General features: G+C 36.7%; 1 protein-coding gene across 3 annotated transcripts in view; it reads left to right on the top strand.

Moving 5' to 3' along the window:
* HPSE2 (heparanase 2 (inactive)) overlaps positions 1–10,138 on the top strand; it is a 688,711-nt gene that overhangs the window by 208,428 nt on the left and 470,145 nt on the right. The gene's annotated exons all lie outside the window — the stretch shown is intronic.

Below are 10,138 nucleotides of genomic sequence, written 5' to 3'. Positions count from 1 at the left end.
ATGCCAATACTGAGATAAAAAGAGATGTTAGAATTATCTGACAAAGATTTTAAAGTAACTATGAGAGAAATGCTTCAATGAGCAATTAGGAATATAGTTGAAATAAAATATTCAATATTTTATTTGAAATATTCAATTTGAGCAAAAGGAAAAAAAAAAACTTAAAAAAAGAGCAGAGCCCCAGGGACTTGTGGTATTGTAACAAATGAGCTAATAATTTTGTCATTAGAGTCCTGGAAGGAGAGGAAAAGGGGGCTGATAAAGCACTTGAAGATATAATGGCTGAAAACTTGGCAAGAGATGTAAACCTACAAATTCAAGAAGATAAGTGAACCCCACATAAGACTAGCCCAAAGAAATACACATCAAGGCACATCATAATTAAACTTCCGAAAACTAAAAACAAAATTTGAAAGCCTCTAAAGAGACACCTATAGGGAAAAGCATTTCAAATGATAGCATATTTCTTACCTATAGGAAAAGCATTACAAATGATAGCATATTTCTCATCAGAAAACAAGGAGACCAGAAGGAAGTGGCACAGTATTTTTCAAGTTCTGAAAGAAAAGAAATGTCAATCCAGAAATCTATATCCAGTGAAAATATACTTCAGGATTAAGGGAGAAAACAAGACACACGCAGATCAAGAAAAATAAATAGAATTTGTCACCAGCAAACCTATCCTAAAAGAATGGCTTAAAAAAAGTTCTCTAAAGACAGATACCATATGTTTTCACTCTTATGTGGATCCTGAGAAACTTAACAGAAACCCATGGGGGAGGGGAAGGAAAAAAAAAGAGGTTAGAGTGGGAGAGAGCCAAAGCATAAGAGACTCTTAAAAACTGAGAACAAACTGAGGGGTGATGGGGGGTGGGAGGGAGGGGAGGGTGGGTGATGGGTATCGAGGAGGGCACCTTTTGGGATGAGCATTGGGTGTTGTATGGAAACCAATTTGACAATAAATTTCATATATTAAAAAAAATTTTCTCTAATTAGAAAGGAAACAACAAAAGAAGGAACTTGGAATACTAGGAAATGAGAATATCATAAACAAAAATACATGTAAATACAATAGACTTTTCTTCTCTTGAGTTTCTAGATTATGTTTGACAGTTGAAACAAAATTTATAGCACTTTCTGATGTGGTTCTAATGTTAGGTAGATGAAATATTTTTTAAAATTATAAATGGGGGGTGAGTACCTGGGTGGCTCAGTTGGTTAAGTGCCTGACTTCAGCTCAGGTCGTGATCTCACAGCTCACAAGTTCAAGCCCCGCATCAGGCTCTGTGCTGACAGTTCAGAGCCTGGAGCCTGCTTCAGATTCTGTGTCTCCCTCTATCTTTGCCCCTCCCCTACTCGTGCTCTGTCTCTCTCTTTCCCAAAAATAAATAAACATAAAATTATAAATGGGGGATGGTAAAGGGATGTAAAGTGAGGTAAGGTTTTTATTTTTCTCTTGACCTGGTAAAATGACAACACTAATACTTATGTATATATAAGGTAATACCTAGAGCAACCACTAAAAGAGCTATACAAAAAGTGCTATACAAAGAGACAAAGTCAAGGGGCACCTGGATGGCTCAGTCAGTTAAGCATCCAACTTCGCTCAGGTCATGATCTCATGGTTCGTGGGTTTGAGCCCTGCATTGGGTTCTGTGTTGACAGCTCCGACCCTTCAGATCCTGTCTTCCTCTCTCTCTGCCCCTCCCCCACTTGCACTCTGTCTCCCTCTCTCTCGAAAATAAATAAACATTTTAAAAAAGAGAGAGAGGGGTGCCTGGGTGGCTCAGTCGGTTGGGCGTCTGACTTCAGCTCAGGTCACAATCTCACGGTCCGTGAGTTCGAGCCCCGCGTCGGGCTCTGGGCTGATGGCTCAGAGCCTGGAGCCTGCTTCCGATTCTGTGTCTCCCTCTCTCTCTGCCCCTCCCCCATTCATGCTCTGTCTCTCTCTGTCTCAAAAATAAATAAACGTTAAAAAAAAATAAAAAAAAACATATAAATAAATAAAAAAGAGAGAGAGTCAAAAACACTTAAGATCAAATGGAATTCTAAAAAAATCCTTAAGTAACTCCTAACAGGGTCAGAAGAAAATAGAGAAAGAAAAACAGAAAAATGGAAAACAAAAAATAAAATGGAAGACTTAAGCCCTAACATATCAATAAACATACTTATTAAAAGACAGAGATTGGATAAGTGGATTCAAAATTGTGACTTTTGGATGCCTGCGTGGCCCAGTAGATTAAGTGTCTGACTCTTGATTTCTGCTCAGGTCATGGTCTCACGGGTTTGTGAGATTGAGCCTTGCATCAGGCTTTGCGCTAATAGCACCATTGGGCCTGCTTAGGATTCATTCTCTCCCTGTCTCTCTGCCCAACCCCAACTCCCCCAGATAAAAATAAACTTAAAAAAATAAGTAAGAATTTAAAAACACTGTGACTTTTCTACGCTGTCCTCAGAAAACTTATTTAAAATATAATGACATAGGTAGATTGAAAGTAAAAGGATGGGGAAAAGTCTACTACACAATCATTAATCAAAGGAAAGCAGGAGTAGCTATACTAATATCAGATAACATGTCAGCTGATGGATGTGTTAATTAACTTAATGGGTGATCCCTTCACTGTTTATATATATATCAGATCATCATATTGTGTACTTTAAATACTTACAATTTTGTCAATTCTACCTCAGTAAAGCTGAGAAAAATCAGATAAAATAGACTTCAAAGAAAGAAAATTACCAGAAGCACAGAGAGAGAGACATTGCATAGCGATAAAAGGGTCAAAACACCAAGAAAACAGCAATCCTCAGTGTGTATGCACGAAATAATATATAATTGCAAATATATTAAGCACAAAAACCTGATAGAACTGAAAAGAGAAATAGATAACTCCACAGTTATAGTTGGAGACTTCAAAACCTTTCTCTCAACAATTGATGTATTGACTGTACAGAAAATTAGCAGGGTGTAGAAAGAACTCAACAATGCCATTAATCAAGAGGATCTAATCCTTTATAGAACATTCCACCCAACAACAGCAGAATACACATTCTTTTCAAGTGCCCACAGAACATATGCTAAGATAGACTATATCCTGGCTCACAAGACAAACTCAACAAATTAAAAATAATTGAAACCTTATACAGTGTGTTATCCAACCACAAGAGAAACAAGATGAAGATCAATAACAAAAAGATAGCAGGAAATTCTCTAAACACTTGGAAACTAAACAATACACAAAACACTAACCAATTCATAGGCCAGAGAGGAAGTCTCAAGAGAGATTTGAAAAATCCATTGAACTGAATGAAAATACAACATTTCAAAATGTATGGGACACAGTTAAAGCAGTGCTGAGAGGGAAACCTGTAGCACTAAATGCGCACATTAGAAAAGAAGGAAAGTCTTCAGTCAATAATCTAAGCTCCCAATTAAGAACATAAAAGAAAAGCAAAATAAACCAAAAGTTGGGAGAAGTAAGTAAATAATAAAGAGCAGAAATCAATGAAATTGAAAACGGAAAAGGAATAGAAAAAAATCAATGAAACAAAATGCTGATTCTTTGAAAAGAGCAATAAAATTGATAGGCTAGTAAAACAGAAAAAGAGAGAAACACAAATCACCAATATCAGGAATGAAATAGGCTATTACTGAGCCCATGCAGACATCAAAAGTATAATAAGGGAATACTACAAACAACTCTACATGCATTAATTTGGCAACTTAAAGTAATGGACTATTTCCTCAAAAAACACAAGCTACCACAATTTACCCAATGTGAAATAGCATCTGCATAGTTGTGTACTATGAAAATTGAATTCATAATTTTAAAACTTTCAGGAAAGAAATTTCCAGACTCAGATGGTTTCACTGTAGAATTCTTATTGAAGTAACAGGAATTTTTTGCAATTTCTTCAGAAAATAAAAGGGACCATTTCCCAATTCATTTTATTCATTTCAGTTCATTCAGTATTGCCTTGATATTGAAACTAGAAAAACAGTACATATAAAGAAGACTAAAGAATAACATTCTTCCTTAATGTAGATGCAAAAATCCTTAACAAACTAGCAAATTTAGCAATGAGAATTCAGCAATATGTAAGAAGAATTATACACCATGACCAAGTGGGTTTTATTCCAAGAATGTGAAAGCTGGGTCAATATTCAAAAAGCAATCAATGTAATCCACCATATTAACACACTAAAGAAGAAATATGATACATATCAACTGATGCATAAAAAGTATTTGACAAAATTCAACATCCATTTGTGTTAAAAACTCAAACTAATAGGAATAGAGGGGGACTTCCTGAAATTGGGAAAACACATGTAAATCCTACAACGAACATTCTGCTTAATGGTGAAAAACTAAATACTTTCCCCTGAAGACTGGGAAGAAGACAAGGGTGTCTGTTCTCAAAACTCTTGTTGAAGATAATGCTGAAAGTTCTAGCTGCTGCAATAAAATAAGAGAATGAAATAAAGGCATACAGAACAGAAAGAACAAAACTGTCTCTGTTTGCAGATAATATGCTTGCCTATGTAGAATCTTCAGGAATTTACAAAAAATGAAAACCTATATTTCACATCTAATACAAATAGTAACTCAAAATGGATTCTAGACTTAAAAATAATGTAAAACTCTGAACTTTATTTATTTGTTTGTTATTTTTTAACTAGGCTTCACGCTCAGTGTGGAGCTCAACATGAGGCTTGAACTCATGACTTTGAGATCAAGACCTGAGCTGAGATCAAGAGTCAGATGTTTGACTGACCACCCAGGCACCCCAAAACTACAATCTTTTAAAAAAATTTTTTTGTCTTTTATTTTTTTAATTTTATATTTTTAAATTTAATTTAAATTTTAATTTAAAATTAATTAACTAATTAATTAATTAAAATTAATTAATTTAAAATTTTTAAATTTACATCCAAATTAGTTAGCATATAGTGCAACAATGATTTCAGGAGTAGATTCCTTAATACTCCTTACCCATTTAGCCCATCCCCCCTCCCACAACCCCTCCAGTAGCCCTCTGTTCTCCATATTTATGAGTCTCTTATGTTTTATCCCCCTCTCTGTTTTTATATTATTTTTATTTCCCTTCCCTTATGTTCATCTGTTTGTCTCTTAAAGTCCTCATATGAGTGATGTCATATGATTTTTGTCTTTGTCTGACTAATTTCACTTAGCATAATACCCTCCAGTTCCATCCACATAGTTGCAAATGGCAAGATTTCATTCTTTTTGATTGCTGAGTAATACTCCATTGTACATATATACCACATCTTCTTTATCCATTCATCCACCGATGGACATTTGGGCTCTTTCCATACTTTGGCTATTGTTGATAGTGCTGCTATAAACATGGGGGTGCATGTGTCCCTTTGAAACAGCACACCTGTATCCCTTGGATAAATGGCTAGTAGTGCAATTGCTGTGTCCTAGGGTAGTTATATTTTTAGCTTTTTGAGGAACCTCCCTACTGTTTTCCAGAGTGGCTATACCAGATTACATTCCCACCAACAATGCAAAAGAGATCCTCTTTCTCCGCATCCTTGCCAACATCTGTCGTTGCCCGAGTTGTTCATGTTAGCCATTCTGATAGGTGTGAGGTGGTATCTCACTCTGGTTTCGATTTGTATTTCCCTGATGATGAGTGATGGGGAGCATTTTTTCATGTGTCGGATGGCTATCTGGATGTCTTCTTTGGAGAAATGTCTATTCATGTCTTTTGCCCATTTCTTCACTGGATTATTTGTTTTTGGGTGTTGAGTTTGGTAAGTTCTTTATAGATTTTGGATACTAACCCTTGATCTGATATGTCTTTGCACATATCTTCTCCCATTCTGTCGGTTGCCTTTTAGTTTGGCTGATTGTTTCCTTCGCTGTGCAGAAGCTTTTTATTTTGATGAAGTCCCAGTAGTTCATTTTTGCTTTTATTTCCCTTGCCTCTGGAGACGTGTTGAGTAACAGGTTGCTGCGGCCAAGATCAAAGAGGTTTTTGTCTGCTTTCCCCTAGAGGATTTTGATGGCTTTCCGTCTTACATTTAGGTCTTTCATCCATTTTGAGTTTATTTTTGTGTATGGTGTAAGAAGGTGGTCCAGGTTCATTCTTCTGCGTGTTGCTGTTTAGTTTTCCCAGCACCACTTGCTGAAGAGACTGTCTTTATTCCATTGGATATTCTTTCCTGCTTTGTCAAAGATTAGTTGGCTATATGTTTGTGGATCCATTTCTGCATTCTCTCTTCTGTTCCATTGATCTGAGTGTCTGTTCTTGTGCCAGTACCATACTATCTTGATGGTTATAGCTTTGTAGTATAGCTTGAAGTCTGGGATTGTGATACCTCCTGCTTTGGTTTTCTTTTTCAAGATTGCTTTGGCTATTTGGGGTCTTTTGTGGTTCCATACAAATGTTAGGATTATTTGTTCTAGCTCTGTGAAGAATGCTGGTGTTATTTTGATAGGGATTGCATTGAATATGTAGATTCCTTTGGGTATTATCGACATTTTAACAATATTTTTTTCTTCCTATCCAGGAGCATGGAATCTTTTTCCATTTTTTGTGTCTTCTTCAATTTCTTTCATAAGCTTTCTATAGTTTTCATTGTATAGATTTTTCACCTCTTTGGTTAGATTTATTCCTAGGTATTTTATGGTTTTGGTGCAACTGTAAATGGGATCGATTACTTGATATTTCTTTCTGTTGCTTCCTTGTTGGTGTATAGGAATGCAACTGATTTCTGTGCATTGATTTTATATCCTGCAACTTTGCTGAATTCATGCATCAATTCTAGCAGTTTTTTGGTGGAATCTTTTGGGTTTTCCACATGGAGTATCATGTCATCTGCGAAGAGTGAAAGTTTGACCTCCTCCTGGCTGATTTGGATGCCTTTTATTTCTTTGTGTTGTCTGATTGCAGAGGCTAAGACTTCCAATACTGTGCTGAATAACAGTGGTGAGAGTGGACATCCCTGTCTTGTTCCTGACCTTAGGGGGAAAGCTGTCAGTTTTTCCCCATTGAAGATATTAGCGTTGGGTCGTTCATATATGGCTTTTATGATCTCAAGGTATAATCCGTCTGTCCCTACTTTCCTGAGGGTTTTTATCAAGAAAGGATGCTGTATTTTGTCAAATGCTTTCTCTGCGTCTATTGAGAGGATCATATGGTTCATCATGACATGATCATATGTTCATATGACAACATCAAAGGTTCCTTGTCCTTTCTTTTATTGATGTGATGAATCACGTTAATTGTTTTGCGGATATTGAACCAGCCCAACATCCCAGGTATAAATCCCACTTGGTCATGGTGAATAATTTTTTTAATATATTGTTGGATCCAGTTGGCTAATATCTTGTTGAGGATTTTTGCATCCATGTTAATCAGGGAAATTCATCTATAGTTCTTCTTTTTAGTGGGGTCTCTGTCTGGTTTTGATTCCAAAACCAGAGTTTGGAAGTTTTCCTTCCATTTCTATTTTTTGGAACAGCTTCAAGAGAATAGGTGTTAACTCTTCCTTAAATGTTTGGTAGAATTCCCCTGGAAAGCCATCTGGCCCTGGACTCTTGTTTTTTGGCAGATTTTTGATTACTAATTCAATTTCCTTACTGGTTATAGGTCTGTTCAAATTTTCTGTTTCTTCCTGTTTCAGTTTTGGTAGTGTATATGTTTCTAGGTATTTGTCCATTTCTTCCAGATTGCCCATTTCTATTGGCATATAATTGCTCGTAATAGTCTCTTATTATTGTTTTTATTTCTGCTGTGTTGGTTGTGATCTCTCCTGTTTCATTCTTGATTTTATTTATTTGGGTCCTTTCCTTTTTCTTTTTGATCAAACTGGCTAGTGGTTTATCAATTTTGTTAATTCTTTCAAAGAACCAGCTTCTGGTTTCATTGATCTGTTCTACTGGTTTTTTTTTTTGTGGGGGGGGTCTCGATAGCATTAATTTCTGTTCTAATCTTTATTATTTCCTGCCTTCTGCTGGTTTTGGGTTTTATTTGGTGTTCTTTTTCCAGCTCTTCAATGTGTAAGGTTAGGTTGTGTATCTGAGATCTTTCTTCCTTCTTTAGAAAGGCCTGGATTGCTATATACTTTCCTCTTATGACTGCCTTTGCTGCATCCCAGAGGTTTGGGGTTGTGGTATTATCATTTCATTGGCTTCCATATACCTTTTAATTTCCTCTTTAACTTCTTGTTTAGCCCATTCTTTCTTTAGTAGGATGTTCTTCAGTCTCCAAGTATTTGTTACCTTTCCAAATTTTTTCTTGTGGTTGATTTTGAGTTTCATAGCATTGTAGTCTGAAAATATGCACGGTATGATCTTGATCTTTTTGTACTTGCTGAGGGCTGATTTGTGTCCCAGTATATAGTCTATTCTGGAGAACGTTCCATGTGCACTGGAGAAGAATGTATATTCTGCTGCTTTAGGATGAAATGTTCTGAATATATCTGTTAAGTCCATCTGGTCCAATGTGTCACTCAAAGCCATTGTTTCCTTGTTGATTTTTCTTGATTAGATGATCTGTGCATTGCTGTGAGTGGGGTGTTGAAGTCTCCTACTATTATGGTATTACTATTGACGAGTTTCTTTATGTTTGTGATTAATTGATTTATATATTTGGGTGCTTTCACATTTGGTGCATAAATGTTTACAATTGTTAGGTCTTTGTGGATAGATCCCTTGATTATGATATAATGCCCTTCTGCATCTCTTGATACAGTCTTTATTTTAAAGTCTAGATTGTCTGACTTAAGTATGGCTACTCTGGCTTTCTTTTGTTGACCATTAGCATGATAGATGGTTCTCCATCCCCTTGCTTTCAATCTGAAGGTGTCTTCAGGTCTAAAGTGGGTCTCTTGTAAACAGCATATAGATGGATCTTGTTTTCTTATCATTCTGTTACACTATGTCTTTTAATTGGAGCATTGAGTCCATTGACGTTTAGAGTACTGAAAGATATGAATTTATTGCCATTATGTTGCTTGTAGAGTTGGAGTTTCTGGTGGTGTTCTCTGGTCCTTTCTAATCTTTGTTGCTTTTGGTATGTATGTATGTATGTATGTACGTACATATGTATGTATGTATTCATCTTTTTTCCCCTCAGAGAGTCCCCCTTAATATTTCTTGCAGGGCTGGTTTAGTGGTCACAAACTCCTTTAATTTTTGTTTGTCTGGGAAACTTTTTATCTCTACTTCTATTTTGAATGACAGCCTTGCTGGATAAAGAATTCTTGGCTGGATATTTTTTCTGATTCATCACATTGAATATATCCTGCCACTCCTTTCTGGCCTGCCAAGTTTTTGTGGGTAGGTCTGCTGCAAACCTGATCTGTCTTCCCTTGTAGGTTAAGGACTTTTTTTCCCTTCCTGCTTTCATGATTCTCTCCTTGCCTGAGTATTTTTGTGAAATTGACTATGATATGCCTTTTTGTTGAATCTAATGGGAGTCCTCTGTGCTTCCTGGATTTTGATGTCTGTGTCTTTCCCCAGGTTAGGAAAGTTTTCTGCTATGATTTGCTCACATAACCCTTCTACCCCTATTTCTCTCTCTTCCTCTTTTGGGACCCCTATGATTCTGATGTTGTTCCTTTTTAATGAGTCACTGATTTCTCTAATTCTTAAATCATGCTCTTTTGCCTTAATCTCCCTCATTTTTCTGCTTTGTTATTCTCCATAAGTTTGTCCTCTATATCGCTGATTCTGTGCTCTGCCTCATCCATCCTTGCTACCGTGGCAGCCATTTGTGATTGCAGCTCAGTTACAGCATTTTTTATTTCATCCTGACTAGTTTTTACTTCTTTTATCTCCGCAGAAAGGGATTCTATTCTGTTTTCGACTCCAGCTAGTGTTCTTTTCTTTTTTCAACGTTTTTTTTTTTTTTTTTTTTTATTTATTTTGGGGACAGAGAGAGACAGAGCATGAACGGGGGAGGGGCAGAGAGAGAGGGAGACACAGAATCGGAAACAGGCTCCAGGCTCTGAGCCATCAGCCCAGAGCCCGACACGGGGCTCGAACTCACGGACCGCGAGATCGTGACCTGGCTGAAGTCGGACGCTTAACCGACTGCGCCACCCAGGCGCCCCCAGCTAGTGTTCTTATTATCGTGATTCTAAATTCTGGTTCAGACATCT

The sequence above is a fragment of the Neofelis nebulosa genome, chromosome 13, assembly GCF_028018385.1.
Source record: "Neofelis nebulosa isolate mNeoNeb1 chromosome 13, mNeoNeb1.pri, whole genome shotgun sequence".
Taxonomy (NCBI): Eukaryota; Metazoa; Chordata; class Mammalia; order Carnivora; family Felidae; genus Neofelis; species Neofelis nebulosa.
This window is presented reverse-complemented; position numbering and strand designations above follow the sequence as displayed.